At 32.9% G+C, this 16,933-nt stretch overlaps 1 protein-coding gene across 1 annotated transcript in view; it reads right to left on the bottom strand.

The window, feature by feature from the left end:
- LOC104896645 (zinc finger protein CONSTANS-LIKE 10) overlaps nucleotides 1-16,933 on the bottom strand; it is a 28,853-nt gene extending 11,920 nt beyond the window's left edge. The window contains exon 1 of the mRNA XM_010683418.4: nucleotides 16,617-16,933. The gene's annotated coding sequence lies outside the window, so the exon portion shown is untranslated. The remainder of the gene's footprint in view (nucleotides 1-16,616) is intronic.

Raw genomic sequence — 16,933 nt, 5'->3', positions numbered from 1 at the left:
GTACAAAATATATATATAAAAATATCGAGGTTGTTGAGTGAATCATTGTGTAATACTAAAGAAAGGAATCGAAGAGAACTAGAGAGACTTTTTCAAGTTTGATTTTGTGAATTATATGAGACTAGTTTTTGAAGTCTGTGCAATGTATGGGAATTTTTTAAATATGGTAGAATGATATTCATAAGTTATTAGATTTCATAACAAATAAGATACATAAGTTATTGCTCCTATTTTGCAATCTATTTGAAACGTTTTCAGACATAAAGTATTACTTATTACATTGAAAATAACATAATTGTTTAAGTTTGAAATTCTTAGCTAACAGTAAACTCAGACTTTAATTGTCTTTTATCTCAATCATTATAATCTATTTTTTATGTGATAATTAATATAAACATAATTATAATATTGTCTTAGAAGACAACCCTTTAAATTTGTGATAAATAATATTGTAATAACAAAGTTTTCTTAATCAATGTTGTTGAAATATTAGTTTGTTTTTGGTTCAATTGATCATGGTTAAGCTTTTGAAAGACATATTTTGTTTAATCCTATAAACTCCACCTAATTCTCAAACGTTTAGACATTTTATTATGTATCTAAAACAAAAAAATCATAATATATAATTATTCATCAAAATATATACATCTTCATAAGTTATAGAATTATATCAAAAATGGATTTTATTTTAAAACATATTTTGATCGCTCTCAAATGGTATAAAGACCATAATATTCTTAATCATATAGGAAAAGTTATTTTCGATTTATATAGTGCAATAATTAAGGTTGTATATTCAAAATCAAACTTTTATTTTCTTTCCAAAGCTAGCTCCTAATATGTATTTATACTACATTTTTATGCACGCGATGCGTGCGATGACATTTTTAGGCTTATTTATTACTAAGTACTCCCTCCGTTTCCTAAAGATCTTCCCACTTACTGTTCCTACAGATATCAAGGAAAATCAAGTTGTGTGGGGCATGGTGTGAGTAAAGTAGGAGAGAGAAAGGGGTTAAGATAAATAAACAAAAAAAAGGGGTTAAAGTAGGAGAGAGAAAGGGAGTAAAATTGAATTAATAATGTAATGGTGGACCATATGATAGTGACATGAAAGGGTAAATAGGGAAATTTGTTTTGCCAAATAAGGAATAAAGCAAAAGTGGGAAGATCTTTTGGAAACACCCTTAAACGGAAAGAGGGAAGATCTTTAGGAAACGGAGGGAGTAGTAAACAAAAAGAAAATGCAAGTTAGTATGTTAAGTTCACCTCCATTTTGTGAATAAGATTCTTTGAAATACAATCAAATAGTACTCCTTCTACATTATGTTCTTTCTTTTGCAGTCATTAACTCTTTGCATTTAAGTAGCATTATAGTATTACTCCCTTAGTTAAACTTATCTCTATTGAACAAAAAAAAAAAAAATTAGTCCATATTATCTGTTACATTGAATTTCCAATGCAACAATATTATAATTTGGCTAATTTACACTTTGATCCACACTTGTATTTGAAACCCAAAATTTTGAGTGAAGTGTTGTAACATGTAGGCACGTCCTTCTAGAATTTTAACAAAAAATATTTCACTACCTTTTCCACTAATTGGCAACATCAGTATAATTCCACTACTTTTGCTATTCATTTTCTCTCTCCTCTCACTACAAATCTACAAACCATATTATTAAGGAACCTAGTTCATCAAACTATACACTATACCATAAGAATTCAGTCTTTTCAAGTATTAAGCAAAGCAGTAGATCTAATTCATCAAAAATCCATCAGCCGTATCCACCACTTTTGAAGGAAGCAAACCAACTTCAGTTTTTTCTTGGGTCGATTTTCTAACAAAGAAAGGTAATTTCTTAAATCAACTTTAATTTTTTCTTGGGTCGATTTTCTATCATCCCAAAATTTAATCCGAAAAGTATGAATCAATTTCAGTTTTTTTTCCCCTTGCCTAACTTCTAAATTATGATTCCACAAACTTATATTTAAAATTTTCATCAGTCTCATATTTAAAATTATATTTGAGATAAAATTGTAAATTTTCATACACAATTTGATATTGGATTTTTTTTTTAAAAAAAACAAAAATCGTTTCTTTTATCTTGTTTTCTGATTGAACATGAAAATGAATTAAATTTAAATTGTATAAAAGCCCTTTTTTCCATTTCAAAATTTTACAGTTGTCTTGGTGCTTAATTTCACTATTTGTTTTCGCAAAATAATGTAATTTTTTTTTCTGAAAATGGTTTTAGCAAATTAATTTAATTTTTCTATGAAAATTGATTTTTGCAAAAATTGTTCGCGAAAACTTTGATTTTTGGTTTTATTTTTCAAAATTTATGTGTGAAAATGGTTTTTTGCAAAAGTTATGAGTAGAATTTTAATATTGGAATTAAAAAAAAACTAAATTTGTTACTTTTATATTCTCTCATTTCATGTGAAAATAAAGGGTTAAATTTAAGTCCTTTTTAACTAATTGCTATTATCTCCCTTTTTTCTTTTAGTCGCTACATAACAATTGCTATTGTTTTTTCAACTAATTTGAAATAGCTTAGAAGATTAAAAGAATTATGTAGCTTTTTGGAAGTTTGCAAATTGCCGATGGACAAATGTGTGATATTCCCGTTGAAATTTTATGTTTTTTTACATATTTTTATGCATAGCGTGTATAGGTAAAGATTAATTTGTAAGTGAAATTTGTGAGTTCTTGAGAACAATGATTTGTAAGTGAATTTTGTGAATGTTTTTTTTTATGTATTTACGCCTTACTATATTAGTTTTGGTTTTTAAGTTAATTTTCAGTTTTTTGTAAAGTTTAGTGATTTGCGGGATTTCTTGAACGTGATTTAGAAAGGGATTTATAAAGTTTCCTAACATAAGTGACTTGGGAGTTATGTTGAAATTTAATTTCCGGTAGCTTTGTTTGAATCCCCATTTTGGTATTGATATTATTTTTGTAATTTAGTAAGGGAAAGGGGGTAAAATAGTCAGTTCAAAAGAGGACACCATAGGTCCCCCTTCCATTATGTAATAGAGATTTGTTTAGAACTCTATTTTTTAAAAAGTAAAAATTAATATAATGACATGGCATGTTTACATAGCTTTCTGTATAAATATATTAAATGTTTCAAAATAATATTATAAATGGATCTTATTTCGAAGCATATTACAAGCAATCTCCAATGTTATACTCCCTCCATTTCCTAAAAATCTTTCCTCTTTCCGTTTAAGTGTTTTTCCAAATGATCTTCCCTTTTTACTTTATTCCTTATTTGGAATTTTTTCCCTTTTTACCCTCTCATGTCCCTATGATATGGTCCACCATCACATTATTAATTTAATTTTACTTCCTTTCTCTCTGCTACTTTAACCCCTTTTTATTTGTTTATTTATCTTAACCCCTTTTTCTCTCATACTTTACCCACGTCACACCCCAGACAAATGAATCCTCATTGGTATCTGTAGGAACAGTAATAAGGAAGATCTTTAGGAAATGGAGGGAGTATAAATTATAATAATTTGTTTTGTGGAGCAAGACTTATCTTTAATTTACATAGTATAATACTTTAGGTTCTTTATTCAAAATCAAACTCTAATTTCCTCTAATCTAAACTTGTTATATGTGTTTTTATCTATGTATAACTCTATTTTAAATAAAAAAAAGGAGGACATGGTAATAATAAGTGGTGCGCTCTAAGTTATCGAAATCATGAGGGGCTCTCAATGCTAGCGAAAAGTTCCTACTCTTTTTAGAACGACTCAATTATTTGAAAATTAAAAATTAAATATAAGACATGACATGCTTACATAGCAAATTCAGTAAATCCATACTCTAATTGTCATTTATCTTAATCGTTATCAATCAATTTTTTATGTGTAATAATTAATATAAACATATAATACTGTCTTAGAACACAACCCTTCAAAAAATGTGATAAATAATATTGTAACAACAAAGTTTTCTATATCAATTTGCAAATATTAATTTGTTTTCGGATAAATTGAATATGGTTAAGATTTTGAAAGACATATTTTGTTTAATCCTAGAAACTCCGTTTAATTCTCAAATGTTTAGCTATTTTAATATGTATCTAAAATAAATAATAAATAATATATTATTATTCATCTAAATAAATATATATTCATAAGTTATAAACTATATCCCAAATGTATTTTTTTTGCTCTCCAATGGTATAAAAATTATAAAATTCTGAATTAGGTAGGAAAAGTTATATTCAGTTTACATAGTGTAATAATTAAGGTTGTCTATTCAAAACTGGACTCTTCTTTTCTTTCCAAAGTTCCTTATATGTATTTATATCTATTTAGAAATCTATTTTTTAAAATTAATAATTAAAAAATAATGAAATGGCATGCTTATATAGCTTCCTCTACCAATATATATATTTATATGATTTGAAATTATATTATAAATGAATCTTATTTTGAATCATATTCCGAGAACTATCCAATGGTGTAAAAATTATAATAATCCGAATTGTACAGCAAAAGTTATCTTTAATTTACATAGTATAATAATTTAGGTTGTTTATTCAAAACCAAACTCTAATGTCCCCTTATCTAAAACTTATTATATGTATTTAAATATATATAGAACTTTTTTATAAAAAAAAAATTGATGACATGACAAATTGACAATTCTACGTGGTGTGTTCTATGCTTTCGAAATCTTGAGTAGCACCCTATACTCCCGAAAAGTTACTCCTTTATATATTTACTAGTATTTGGAATCCGGACAAATGTTCGTTCTCTTCGTAGAGACTTTTGCAATTGTCACATACACTGTTTGAACGTATTTTGTTGGCATACAACAACAAAAGTTCTAATGTAATAACTTTGAATCTTCTAATTCTTACCTAATTAGGTTTGTAGAAAAGCCCATATTCTAATTGCAGTTTGTTACTTTAATACGTTAGTATGGTCAATATTTCTTTTTATACTTCCTCTGTTCCGTTTTAAATGAAACGTTTGCTTTTTCACGCAACCCAACGCGCTTCTTTAGTCATTAATATCTATAGTTGTGTACGCGTAAAAAATATAAAAAAGTTATAATTTGATAGTATGCATCGAGACGAATCTAACAAGATCCCACTTGACTATGTTTTTCTTTATATAATAGCGATAAATTGGAGTCAAAATTGATCAATGAATAGTGTCATTTCATCCAATGTTTCATTTAAAACAGAACGGAGGAAGTATGTTACTTTCATATAAAATTTTAAATATAGTATAAATGGATCCCATTTTCAAAAGTATTTAAACACTTTTCAATGGTACAACAATTATAACTTTTTGAACAATATATTAATAGTGATAATCGATCGATTTATTATACTTAAGTTTTCCATCGTGAACTCAACTCTATTTATTCTTATCCTAAATTATGCATGTATTTTTATTACTTTGTAACTCTATTTTATTTTTTAAAAAAATGACATGACAGTTAATAAGCGCGACAAATAGCGTTCAATGAGCATGCCAAATGTCACGACCCCGTGAGCTGATTTTTAGACTCTGTCATATATACTACCTCCATTTCTCAATAAGTGAAACACTTATCTTATTTGAAATAGTCACAATAAGTGCAACAAAACTCTAAATGCTAAAATAAACTCTTATTACGAATATGCCATCAAAAAGCAAGAGGCACCACAACTTTTTTGTTTAATCACTCTACTTCATTGGGGTACTAACTTTCTTTATTTATATTTCTTAATAACTCCCCCACTTTCTTTATATTTCACATAATAAATGAATTATTGGTTATATGATACTCCCTCTGTATTTTTTTATCTTTCTCACTTATAATCTTGACACTATTCACAAGTAGAGAGAATCTTTTAGATTTTTCTCGATATATAAGAAAAAATATAGTCATGTGGAGTCTTGTTTGATTCGTCTCAATGAATACTTTATTAATATTCAATTATTATAATTTTTACTAATATGTAATGAAAGTTATTTAACGTAGAATAAGTGCATTGGCAAACGTGCAAAGTCAAAGTAGGAAAGATAAAAAAATACAGAGGGAGTATATTATAATTTTTAATCTTGTAATTTCTCTAATGCTCTATTTGGATGACACCATTTCATTTCAAATGTTGTAATTGGTCCAAATACATTGTTTGGATAAACTAGGTATTTGGATTTGCATTTGGACCAATTCTATGCCATTAAAAAATTAACCCCATCTTTTAGAATTTAAATCCATTCTAAACTCTAAGGATTTGAAATTCAATCCGACCTCACCAGTTCTCCATCTAGTCAAACTCCCCTTCTCATTTACTCTTTCCTTTTTTTTCTCTCTCTCTCTCCTCTAACAACAACATAACTCTTTCAAGCTCAATTTAATTATGACGAACAACAATTGCTAAAAATACTAGCAAAGAAGACCCCAGTTGAAAACTAAAAGAAGACCAAACAATGAGAAATTTTGGTTCTTGTTTGCCGAGATAACAATTGCGAACTAAGAAGTTTTCAATTTATTTTTTTTTGAAAAATTGAACTTGAGAGGACCTTGAAGATGGTAATAACAGATTTGCTGTAATGAATTTCTAATTTGACAACGAAAATGGTATTGAAAAGGTGAAGTTTAAAGATTAAAGTTAAAAGATAATTAATTGATGAAGAGAGAGAAACCCTGGGTAAATTGATAGAGGGAGGGAAGAACTCAATTAAAGGAGGAGATGGAGGTAATTTATTATATATATGCTGAAGTGAAATTTTAGACCATAAATTAACAAGTTGTTGATTAAAAATGATAAAATCTGGTTTTATTTTTACATGAAATGATAGAATATAGAAATCTTGTTTTTTTCCAAACAAATGATTTGAATTGAAAGTCACGAATTGAAATGAATTATTTGAAATGAATTCATTCTATCCAAACACTACCTAATATCATTGATCCGGAATTTGAAAGAATTTGGGAGAATAGTGATATAAAAAAATTATCTCTTTTGTTTCCACCAAACAAAACTTAGAATATACATTTCTTTATTTTCCAGTTTGTCCCTTCTTGTCCCTTCCTTTACAGCTTTACTAAACAAATAAAAAATTCAAATTTGGGCATCTCCTACCATTAAACTCATGTTTCTTTTATTTTAGAAAAATCTAAAGTTATGGTGTTGTCTTCCTTTATTGATCATAGATCATGTGTGATCAATAAAACCAACGCCCTCAACCACAAACACCAATAAAACACTATCACCGACACCACCACGAACATCTAACACCACGGCAAACACCAACAACCTCGGGCCACCACCAACGGCTTAAACCACATACCCCATCAATATCTAACCCCACCTAAAGCACCACCACTTGAAAACCATCGAAACCTAAGGGAGTGTTTGGTTCGTATGATTTTGGTATGAGGTATGGGTTTAGAATGAGCAAAATCCTACCTAGTGTTTGTTTAATAATTTGATAGATTTAAAACCCATACCACAAACCATAAGGTACGGGGTTTAAAAAACCCAAGAGGGGTGAGTTTGGCTCATACCAAATACCAATACCTCTAGATATTAGATAAAAGAAAATATTTTATTCCCAAATAAAATCAAACATATGGTATTAGGTATCAACTTTCAAACCTATACCACCTGGATTTCATTCTTGATTCCAAACCGATACCACTATGTGAACCAAACGCCTCCTAAAACACTATCAATCTTAAAACCCTTCTATTTCGTCTTCCTCCCTCCATAGCGCATAACTCATCTTTCTTAATAAAAAAATTATGCATTGCTTGAAGGAGAGTGAAAACTGGACAATCAACAATTGCAAAAGGAGGCTTGAGATTAGATTAGTTACATTACAACCTTTTTCTAAAAATAATTTCTTAGTCTTGCTTTTATTTTTGTTGGTGATTGGACCACCTCTCTGGCTCTCTTATACACGATCAACCTTAAACAACCACCACAAATTCGAAAATTTATGCATAATCAGTGTTGTGGAATTGGTGTGGTGTAGCTGCGACGAAATTGGTGCGGGGGATGGTGTGGTGTAGCTGTGAAGTTGGTGTGGGTGGTTTCTGGTGTTATCGATGAGAAAGTATTGTCCTCTCAGAGTCACACAAAAAGACGTAAAAAATTTGGTACAAAGATAAGTTAAAGTGGTGCAAAAATAGAACATCTAGGTACCAACTCTATTTTGATACCAACTTTCAGTTTGGTATCGAGGTTACATTTTGGTGCTGCGACTTTATTTTGGTACCATTTTAACTTAGTTTTAATACCAAAATTTCTTATCTTTTTGTGTGAGATGCAATTTTAGCATTTTATTATGAGACGACTGTAACACCTCGTTATCGGTGATGGTGACAGGTTTGAGGAGGAGAGAGAGAAAGAAAGCAAGCGAAAGACAGAATTGGCTGGTTTGAGGAGAGAAAAATAAAGTAGGAAGTAATAGTACTCTAAAGTACACTTACTATGACATCAATAAATCTTATTAAGATGTGCTTAAAATTGTGCGTAGCCTACCCACTTATCACCCTCTTATTCACAAGTGACATGATGTCATGTCATCATACATACATATTGTTTATGCAAAATAAAAAGGGCTTTGCTAAACAACGCCTAAAATTTTCTACTAACGCCCTAAATACAGCATTTTTATACCGTATTTATACCCTTATATTTCTTTTCTATCTCCTCCCCTTTGACTCACTTCCCCAACCCCACCTTCTCCAATTTCAAAAGTTCCCACCACACTACCACCACAACCGCCACAGTGTCCCGACACACTACCACCACCATTCCCGAACTAACATTACATTCCTTGCTTTTTATGACCAAAATTCAGATATCACTCTTTTTCTCTCTCTTCTTAAAATTTTGTTCTTCTCCAAACATACAGTTTTTCTGTTTGTTTTTTTCTCCTCAAAATTTTGTTTGATGATTTAACAACAAAGCAAACCTAAGTCTACAACCTCATACGATGATGTCGATGATTATAGATCTTCTTTCACTTCAAGGGTGGGGTAAACCACAAACAAACTACCATGGTATTCATCTGTACATCTTCATTTTAATTTTTTTTTTTTTAAAAAAATGGGGCGCCCACCAAGGACGCCCCACCACTGGTGGAGGCGTCTTTGGCAGGCGCTCCACCACATGGTAGTTCGTCCTTGGTGGGCGCCCCATTTTTTTCTGAAATTTTTTTAAAAAAATAATAATTGGTAGGCGTCCACCGTGGACGCTCCACCATCGGTGGAGGCGTCCATGGCAGGCGCCTCACCATGTGGTGGAGCACCTGCCATGGACGCCTACCTATTTTTTTTTAAAAAAAAAATTCAGAAAAGGAATAAAACAGAGGAGAAGAGGGTGTGGAGCTACGGTGGTGGTGCTGTGTCGGTGGTGGTGCAGTGGTGTGGCGGCGGAGGTGCAGCGGCGGCGGCGGTGGTGTTGTGTCGGTGGTGGTGCAGTGGTGTGGTGGTGTTTGGTTTTTTTTTCCTTTTTTTCAATCTATAATTATTTTTAATTAATTTGTCAATGAAGCAATCTAATAAGATAAATATGGGATGAAAATATTTGGGATATATATTTGGGATATATTTGTTATCTAAGTTAGGTAGCTAATACTACCTCCGTTTCTTAATAAGTGCAACATTTCCCTTATTTGGAATAGTCACAATAAGTGCAACCAAGCTCAAAATGGTAAAAAAAAGTTCAATATTATTAGTTTATTACAAATATGCCACCAAAAAGCAAAAGGGGACCACAACTTTTTTGTTTCATCACTTGAATTACTCTACTTTATTGTGGTCCCAACTTTCTCTCTCTACATTCTTTGGTATTCCCCCACTTTCTCTATGTTGCACTTATTAAGAAACGGAGGAAGTATATCTTTTACATATTTCTATCTTTTACAGATTTCTAGCCGTAGGTTTAGGGATATTGGTTGCTTCCCCTGCCTATTATCTTGTATATATATATAGTTATGCAGATGGAATAAGAGAATAAGATGTGTGTAATTGTATGAAATTCGATGATTACAATCTCACTACTGCCTTCATTATGAGACATTTCTAATTTTTGATAAATTTGTTGATCGTATGATGATTTTAAATGCATAGTTCAGATAGGTGTTGGTCGTGGTGGTGGTGGTGGTGGAGGGGGCATGAAGGTGATGGTGGTGTGGAAGAAGAAGGGGAAGTGAGGAAAGAGAAGAAAATAAAAAATACAAAAATACAGTATTTTATACAAATACAAGGTATTACCAGGAAATTCTAGGGCGTGATTTAGCAAATGAGAATAAAAATCAAGCATCATAATGGGTGAGTGGCCCTGTACGAAGACAGTTTAGAAGAAATTCATCTTATCAGGATTTCCGAAAAGGGAGCAAAATAAAATACCCGAACCCAACCTCATGCTGGAATAAGGTAAGCCACTTACCAAATATGTGTGCTCGTTTTTCCCCTCAAAAAAAAAAAAAAAAAAAAAAGGTAAGCCACTTACCATCACTCAGATGACATAGCTATATATTAAACATAATAATTAAGAAAGTGAAAAGTCATACTTCATTAATTTTAAAACTTAATCATTGATCAACTTATATTAGTTCAACTCTTATAAGACACTTATACCATAACTCTTTATAAGTTTAGATTTTAGCATACATAGAGCTTAAATTGCAAGATAAAAAAATATAAACGTTAAATAAATACATTAATTTTCAATTAACAAATTGCCTTTTGTTCACAAAACTTAATCAACAAAAAGCATCGTCTAATTTCACTTACAATACATAATTTTGTAATATTGATTTTTTTTATAAAACAATCCAAGTTTAGATTAATCAAGTGAATTCCTTTAGAAATTAGTTTGCTTAATTGTCGGTTAACCAACTTTTTTCTTAAATTCTTGTCCAAAATTAATAATTATTTCTTTGGGATACTTTCTATAAAATATTTAAACATCAAAGCAACTAAATTTTTTGTTAACGGGTAAAAGCAACTAAGTTTGATATCAAACTATATTAAATGTTTCACAAGATCTAATAAAAAATTTAATATCGTATTAATGCAATGACCAGGAGAATCTCCCTGGTCAACAGAGTACTTCTAATAGTAAAAGATATAAAAGCATAATCAGAAAAAGAAAGTTTCTAATTGCACCCACTTCTAGAGTCTAGGTACTTGAAGCGAAGTAGAAGCAAACTAACCTTATTTTTAGCAACATTTCAGTATAAACTTAGACTGCCTTTGTTGTTTAAGCATTTTAAATGAATAATTTGAGAGGTTTGAATCTCTATTTCCAAGTTATTTAAGCTTTTCACATGAATAATTTCAGAGGTTTAAATCTCTACTCCCTATTTTAATAGAGGATACTAAGGGTATCCTTGTCATTGTACTATTGTATATATATGAGTCCAGGAACCCTCATTAGGGTTAAGCCGTATCATTATTCTCAATTCTGCTTAAAGTTTTCTCTTTTTACGTTCTTGGTGTTTCTTACTTTCGCTTTCAATTTTTTTCGGATCACCGCACTTGACTACCTTGATGGCTTCTCAACCAACCTCGGCCTCCACATCTCCCGTGACTTTTGCCCCGACGGCATCCCTCGTCATCTCTGTGCTGCTCGTCAATACTATCGTGCCGCCCACATCTCTCGCCACTGGTACGCAACATTCTCTCAACGCTGGCGCACTAGGGCATGGTATGTCGCACGCCTACAACCATCGTGATTCCATGGCCTTCACGTGGACACCTCCACACACCACACCTCGTTGGATTTTTGAGGCAGCCACATCTCCCTTGGTGCTGCGAACTTCGGGACTTCTGTGTCTCGTGGGTTTCCGTCGTCCTCGCCACTCCTACACTCGGTGGCTCCACCCTTGCCGGTCATCCGGGGCTACTGCCCTAACATCACACGCCCACTAGTTTGGTGGCCCGCCTGGGTTCTACTCTTTACAAGGCAATCTTGCTTTGTCTATCCTCCACACTAGTAACATCTACTTCTAGTGTTAATAATATTGTCACTAATTTTCTTCTGATTGTTGTAAACTATTTACCATGGCATACTCAATTCGAATCGTTTTTAGTACCCCCATGATTTGTTAGGTATGATTGATGGTTCTATTGCAATGCCTGAGATTTATTTGCTTCATCATCATAATCACCGATCCATGAATCCTGAATATTATCATTTGCTCTGTATTGATCAAACTATTCATTCATGGGAATCATGGCTATTTGCTACTCTGTCCGAAGATTTGCTTGTTAAGGTGCATGATGTTAAGTTTTCGATGTTAATATGGACTCCTCTTCAATCTCACTTTATGAATGTTAGTTTGGCTCGTTCCATGGAATTAAAAGTATGTTACAACATGTCTCTAAGACTGAATCTCAATCCATGGATACTTATTTACGTGACATCAAACTTATTGTTGATTCTCTTGTTGCGGTTGGTGCTCCTGTTTCATCTCGTGATTTGATTCAACATACTGTCATGGGACTTGGCAAGGATTATGATTCCCTAACTACTAGTATTACCCAATTCTCTGGTAATCTGAGTTTTGATGATGTTCGGGAAAAGTTATTGATTCAATAACAGATCATTAAAGGTCGTCAGGCTAGGGAACAAGGATTTGCCACTCATCAGGCTTTTCTTTCTCATGTCCCTAGTAATTCTCCTACACCTGACTCACCATCTTCGAACTCCGGCTCTCGCAACAATAACCAGGGTGGCCGTGGAGGTGGAAAAGGTACAAATCGTGGTCCTGGTGGTCGTGAAAAAGGTTGGAATGGGGGTGCAAAGCAAACCCAAACACAAAACTCAAGAGGTACAATTATATGTAATTCTGCTTTGTCATCTAAAAGTGTTGTTGTAGCCCTTACTTCTTGCGACACTAACCATTTGTCTGCATGGAAATCTATTGTTCAGGGTGTGTTTGGTTCTTAGTCTACAAATATAGTTTGTCAAATTTGCTTTAATCCAAGTCATTTCGCTGTTTCGTGTCCCTCTCGCTATGCTCAAACTTCTAATGTTGCTCTTGTTGGCCTCCCCACTGGCGACCATAATGAAACCACTTGTTTCCTGATTCGGAGCATCTTCTCACATGACCAACGATCCAGGTATTTTATCAAATAAATCTATTTATACTCGTCCAATTTCTGTTGAAGTAGAAAATGGTACTCAAACCCCAGTAAAACATATTGGTGCGGTTACATTAAACTCTAACATCCGACCTTTAGTTCTAAACTCAGTTTATCATTGTCCTAATATTATATTCAATTTAATGTCAATTCAAAAGTTGGATAAAGATAACAATTGCACTGATTTTTAATTGTTATCATGTCTTTGTTAAGGATAATCGGTTGGGGGAGGTGCTTCTCAAACTTCTAGTCAAGACAATGCATATCCCATCACCCTCACCACCCATCCTAAGAGGCTAGTTGCTCTATCAAGCTACCAAAAAGCACCACACCACTGACCCCCCCTTCCCCCGTGTCCTCACCTCATGTTGCTACCCAAAAGCACCACACCCACTAACCCTCCCCCCCCTTCCCCCATGTCCGCGTCAACCCTCTCCCCTTCTCGTCATGTCCCCTCCTTCTGTTCATTTGGCTGCACCTCCTTCTGTTCATTTGGCTGCACCTCCTTCAACTGGTATTTTTGCGATACCGTCTTCGCATAATGTTCATACAATGTAAAACTCGTGCTAAAGAAGGTATTTTCAAACCAAAAAGCATTTTAACTCTCACAACACTGGAAAAACAAAGCACCAACTTGTTTTTCAAAGGCTAATAAAATTTCGAAATGGCGTGAAGCCATGGAGACGAGATTAATGCCATGCTTGTCAACAAAACATGGGATTTGGTAACGTATGATGCATCAAAGAACTTGGTTGGTATAAAATGGATTTATACGATAAAAACTTATGAGGAAGGCCATCTGATTAGGCCTAAGGCTCGTTTTGCTCGAGGCCAGGGTTCGGTCAGCAGGAAGGTATTGATTACTCTGAAACTTTCAGCCCTTATGTTCGCTCCACTACTATTTGGTTGGTCTTGTCATTACCTATTTCCTATAATTGGGTCATTCTGCAATTAGATGTGAAAACGCCTTCTTGCATGGTGATCTTATTAAGGAAGTTTATATGAAACAACCTATCGGTTTTCTTCATTCTGATTTTCCTTATCACATTTGTTGTCTTAGGAAAGCCATCTATGGGTTAAAACAAGCTCCTCGAGCTTGGTATCTTCGCTTTAGTAGTTTCTTGCTACAACAGGGTTTCTTTTGTTGTCAATTAGATACTTCCATGTTCATCTTTCGTCGTGGCAAATATATTCTCTATGTTATTCTCTATGTTGATGACATTATTGTCACCGGCAACTCAGCTCATTTGATCACGAAATTTATTTCTCGTATGTCTGCTGAGTTTGCTATGAAGGATTTAGGTCCTCTGCATTATTTCCTTGGTGTGCAGACTATTCGCACCTCCCATGGCTTATTCTTGTGTCGAAATAAGTATGTTCATGATCTTCTTCTAAAATTTAACATGCACACTATTAAGCCTGTTCGCACACCCCTTTTGAGTATAACTACTCTCTCGCTTACTAATGGTGATCTTCTATCTGATCCTACTAAGTATCGTTAGTATGGTTGGGGCTTTACAGTACTTGACTATGACAAGACCTGACATTACATATGTTGTGCATTTAGTTTTCCAATTTATGCACCCCCATCCCCGAACAATCTTACTTTTTTATTATTAAGCGTATTTACATGTACTTGCAAGGTACTTTTGACTACGGTCTATGGCTTCACCCCTCCAAGACTATGTCTATCATGATTGCATACTCGGATGCTGATTGGGCTGGTTGTCCGGATAGTTGTAATTCCACCACTGGTTATGCCATCTTCTTAGATGACAATCTCATCTGGCCTGGCGCTCAAGGAAACAACCCACTATCTCTAAGTCTTCCATTCAAGTCGAGCATCGTGATGCTGCTTACACAGTACACGACACCCTCTCGATTCGTGCCCCGTTAAACTTTTTTGTGATAATGTTTTGGGCTTCCTATCTTGTTGTGAATTCAATTCAGCACGATTGTAGTGAGCACAAAAAGATTGATTATCATTTTGTTCAGGAAGCTCGTGGTGATTTAGTTGTACGTTATGTTCCTACTGACATACAAATCGCTGATATTTTCACCAAAGGATTGTTTGGTGAGCTTTTTGAGTTTTTAAGGTCTAAATTGTACATGGTTCCCCCTGCACAATTTGAGGGGGTGTAATAGAGGATACTAAGGGTGTCCTTGTAATTGTACTATTTTACATATTATATATATACATATATATATATATATACATATATATATATATATATACATATATATATTATTAATATACATATATATATATATATATACATATATATATATATATATATATATATATATATATATATATATGAGTCCAGGTACCCTCATTAGTAGGGGTGTTCGTGGGCGGTTAATCATCCCGAAACAATATTTCGATTCGTTAATCGGAAGTTTCGGTTCGCTCTTTTTGCGAACCGTAACCATAATCAGCCCGGTTACCACATAAGCAGTTAATCATTTTTTCGGTACGGTTTTTTGGTTAATTATTAACCGTTATTTAAGTTATACTATTATGTTTTACTTAATGTACATATAGATTTTAATTTTTTTTTTCTGCATATGTTTTAATATTATATATACTCTAATCTAAAATGTATTATAAAGTGGATAATAAATCAATTGAAAAACATAATAAACACTAAAAATTCACTTCATTTTTTAATTACAGTGTTTATATTAGTACTAGCTAGAGTTTCCAAATAATTACATACTTCCTCTAATTGTTGTAACTTAGCAACAAATATTAGAATTAATGTAATTGTTTGAAAATGTTTCACAACAATTAAATAGAAAAAAATATTTCGGTATTTCGGTTAACCGTTCACTCAAAAATCATAACCGTAACCGTACCATTTAACGGCTAATTTTATCGGTTCGGTAACCGTACCGTTTAAACTTTTCTTTGTCGGTACGGTAACCACCCATTTAGACCGGTTTTTCATTATTTCGGTACGGTATTTCGATTTCGGTTTTTTATGAGCACTCCTACTCATTAGGGTTAAGCCGTATCATTATTTTTACATATTTGTTTAAGCAATTTACATGAGCAAGTAATTGAACAGAATTTGAGAGTTTTGGATCTCTCTACTCTACTGCTTTTTTTTTTTTGAGCAAGCAATCTACTCTACTACTTAGTATGCTTAGTTAGAGAGCTACAAATTTCAGGATGAGATCTTAAATTAAACTTAAGTTTTGGTGTAGTCTCTTTGCTATAACTTATATATACCCATCACTTGAGATCGAGTTTCATCTATATCATCAATTACATTTATGAATTTCCATAGACCATGAAGAAAGTAATCATTTTTTTAAGCGACCAAAACAGACAAAAATTCTACTCAAGTACTTAAGCTTAAATAACTTTACAAAATCACAGTGTCCACTTAAGTATATCATCATATAATTAAGCTAACAACCAATCTACAAAAGAAGTAAAACAGCCAAACAGGGAAAATTCTGGAACAAAGAAGAAAACTCTAACCTCAAAGTGGAGAAGAGTGTGGATAAAATCTAACAGCCGCAACAAGGACTTAAGAAGTGTTGTACTTTGGCCATTGAAGTCAGTCAGAAAGAAGTGATCAATCAGTTTAACAGATTAGAAGGCATTTTTTTATTTTTTATTTTCTTGTTCTTTTAAGGATGTGTTTGGGACCTTTTTTTTTATCCAAATCTATCCCTTTTCTCCAACCTTTTTGGCTGAGGTGTGGGGTTTATGGGTAAAACCGCTCCGACGTGGGTCAGGCCAACTTGGCGTAGGATGCAAGTGGACCCCATTGGACGTTATCTTGCTTTTTCCAA

The sequence above is a fragment of the Beta vulgaris genome, chromosome 6, assembly GCF_026745355.1.
Source record: "Beta vulgaris subsp. vulgaris cultivar EL10 chromosome 6, EL10.2, whole genome shotgun sequence".
In the NCBI taxonomy this organism is placed as follows: Eukaryota; Viridiplantae; Streptophyta; class Magnoliopsida; order Caryophyllales; family Amaranthaceae; genus Beta; species Beta vulgaris.
Note: the sequence above shows the minus strand (reverse complement) of the source record. Positions and strands in the feature narration are given on the sequence as shown.